Source organism: Apteryx rowi, unplaced genomic scaffold (genome assembly GCF_003343035.1).
Source record: "Apteryx rowi isolate R43461 unplaced genomic scaffold, aptRow1 scaffold_1239, whole genome shotgun sequence".
Taxonomy (NCBI): Eukaryota; Metazoa; Chordata; class Aves; order Apterygiformes; family Apterygidae; genus Apteryx; species Apteryx rowi.
In genome coordinates, this window is record NW_020447463.1 from 7,784 (window position 1) to 11,028 (window position 3,245).

Genomic DNA, 3,245 nt, shown 5'->3' on the forward strand with positions numbered 1-3,245 from the left:
TGCAATAAAGGGATTGATGAGGAATAAAAGCAAAGCGGCGCCGGCCTCTTCTTTCCCCCCTCGGAGCGTGGCTGAGCACGGGCAACTTCGTTGCAGTGGTGGCTGCTGCAGCGGAGGTGGCGCTAAGGGGGTGCTCGGGGTTGGCCTTCCTCCCGTGCTCATCCTCAGCCCCTGGACACCCTCTGGCTCYGCAAAGGGAAATTGAGGCACGCGGTGGCCAAAGGGGGGGACGTGTCCCCTCTGAGGTGCCACCGCCCTCCCGTGGGGCACAGCGTCCCCCCGTGTGTCCCCCACCCTGGCATGGCCGAGCTGAGGGGTGTCGGGAGCTCAGCAGGGCTGGGGACAGCGCATGTCCCCACATCCCCATGGTCCCCATCCATGTGTCCCTGTGTCCCCATGGCCATCATCCATGTGTCCCTGTAGTCCCCATCCCTGTGTCCCCGCATCCTTATAGCCTCTATCCCCATGGCCACCATCCACGTGTCCCTCTGTCACTGGGTCTGCACAGTCCCCATCCCTCTGTGCCCATGTCCCCTAGTCCCCATGTCCCCCATCCCCGTGTCCCTGCGTGCCCATGTCCCACATCCCCAYGTCCTCATGGCCACTGTCCCCAGGTCCCCATGACCCCTTGTCCCATGATCCCTGTGTCCCCTTGTCTCCTGGTCCCCATGTCCCCCACCCCTGCATCCCCATAGCCACCACGTCCCCAGGCTCAGGGACCGCACGAGCACCCCGAGCTCCTTTTGGGGACAAAACAGGGCTTTGGCACCAGGRCCGATCCCAGCACCCTCCTGGCAAAGCCCTGGGAAGGACACATGGGTGCTGGGCAGCACCTGCGTCCCCCCCGCGTCCCTGCCATGGGCCACCCGGGACCTCACGCGCGGGAGCCGCCGCCGCCGGCCACCCCAGGCTCCTGCCTCAGTTTCCCCAGGGCGGCACCGAGGCCTGGGCACGCGGGGGCCGTTTCGGGGAGGCCCCGAGTCGGGCGGCGCGTTCGGCGGGGACCCCGCGCCCGCCTCCCCCCGGAGCGCCCGAGGGCTGATCCCTCGGTGCCTTGGGCTGCCGCCAGGCGCTTTGCCGCTTGCAGCCACGGTTTGGGGCTTTTCTGTTTTTTTCTGCAAAACCCAGAAAAAGCAAAGGGGGAGGAAAAGAAAAGCAGCGGAGGGAGAACGAGGCGGAAAGCGCCCGGCGCCAGCACAAACAGCGGCGGGAACCGGGAGCCTGCGGCTCCGCGCGCGGCCGGTGACGGCACCGGGGAGGCAGCCGGGGCCGCGGGCGGAAGCGGGTCCCCGCGCGCCAGCGTGGCGGGGCCACGTGTGCCAGCCGCCGCCACGTGTGCCAGCCGCGGGCTGAGTCACCGCCGCCGCCGCCGCCGCGGCTCCCGAGAGCTGGCGAGGGCCCAGGCGTCCCCCCCCCTCCGCCCCCGCCACCACTGTCATCCCCGGGATGCTGCGTGGGGGAAGCCGGAGGCTGGATGCGGCCCCGGCTCGAGCATCCAAAGGGGAAACTGAGGCACGAGGGGCAGCCGGCTGGATGCTCGCGAGGACGCGGAAGGTGAAAGAGTCACCACGGGACCCTCCGATTTGGGCGCTGCCGACGGCCTCCGTTGCCTCTCCCCGCGCCGTAAAGGGGAATTCGGGATGGCCGATGCCGGCTCCTTCAGACCCCCTGGCCGTTGGGCCGCTCCGCCCCCGGTCCGTGGGGTTTTCCCCCCGAAACGGCAGCTCTCCCCGGCGCCGCTCGCCGTGGGTGGGCCGCGGGGAGCGTCCGGCCGCTCCGAGCTGAGCCAGCGCGCCCCAAACCCAGGGCCGCCGCGAGGCTCGACCGCCCGGAGCCTCCCAAACCGCGGCTCTGCTTTCAGGGCACCCAAACCCCCCTCCTCACCCCCCCCCCCAAAACCCCAGCGGGGACGCCCTGAGCAGCCGGGGAGGAGGAGGAGGACGGCGAAGTCTGCTGCCTCGCCGGCGGTTCCCAGCGGGGCACGTGGGGGGGGGTTCAGCTCCCGCCGCCGCGTCCAAGGGAAGGGAAGACGGCGAGGCCAAGCCAGGCCTGTGGTGGCTCTGATGTCTTCCAGCGATCGGCGCCATCCAAATCGTTGTCTCCTATCAAACCCCGCTCGCTCCGTAATGGGTGAGGAATGCAGGGCCTCCTGCCGCAGCCCCCTCCGCCAGAGCGTTTATTTAATATCCTGAAAAAATTAAAATAACTTCTGTGGCCGCTAAGGAAAATACAGAGATAAATATAATAAAAGCGAGCCGAAAACGGGAGGGAAGGAAAATGAGATCCCAAAAAGAGGAGCTGGGAGTGCTCCAAGCCAGAGGGGCTGGGCTGGGCTGGGTGTGTGTGTGTGTGTGTGTGGAGGGGTAAGGAGCCGAGGGTGCATGCACAGCACCCAGCGCCCTGCCTAGATGGAGGCGGGCACCCATGGGACCCATGCCCGGGGGGTGCAGGGGTGAGCACCCATGGGACCTGTGCACAGGAGGGTATGGAGGGATGGGTGCATGCATGGGGCTTGTGCATGGGCAGGTGTAGAGCGTGCACCCACGGGACCCATGCACAGGAGGGTGGGCGTGGAAGTGTGCATGCACGGGACTCGTGCACAGGAGGGTGCACACAGGGGCAGGCACCCACGGGAGGGTGCGCACACCCCCAGCCACAGTGTCCCACCGTGACCCCCCCGGAGCAGCACACGCAGGGGCAGGGGGGTGAGCGGGGTGCAAGGCCTCTGGGTGCCCCGAGGACCCCACGGGGACGGGGGGTGCTGGGAGGGGGGTCCCCAGCGCAGCCCCGCTGCCGCCACGTGCGCCGCTGTCACCACGTGCCGCTTTCCCGCCACCGCGGGGGCGCGCCGTCGCTCTTAAAAGGGCAACGCCTTCCTGGAGGTGAGCCCACCATTATCAGCCCGCCTTATAGAGGGAGAGCCCCGAGTTTCAAAGCATGGAGGCGGAGGGACTAGCTACACCGATGAGGGCTAGCCAGGCAGCCGGCTATCGGGGTGGGACGCCGGGCCGCCCCCGCTGCTTAACGGACGGGACTGAGACCACCGCCGAGGCCCCTTTAATTCCCCCCCACCCCCGCGCCGCTGCCGCTAGGTGGCGTAGGCGGAGGCGGCCGCGGGGATTGGCCCGCACGGGCACCCGTCGGCGCGCCCAAGGGCCGCGGGGATTGGCCCGCGCGGGCACCCGTCGGCGCGCCCAAGGGCCGCGGGAAGCGCGAAGGGGTGAGAGGGGCGCCATGATGGCGGC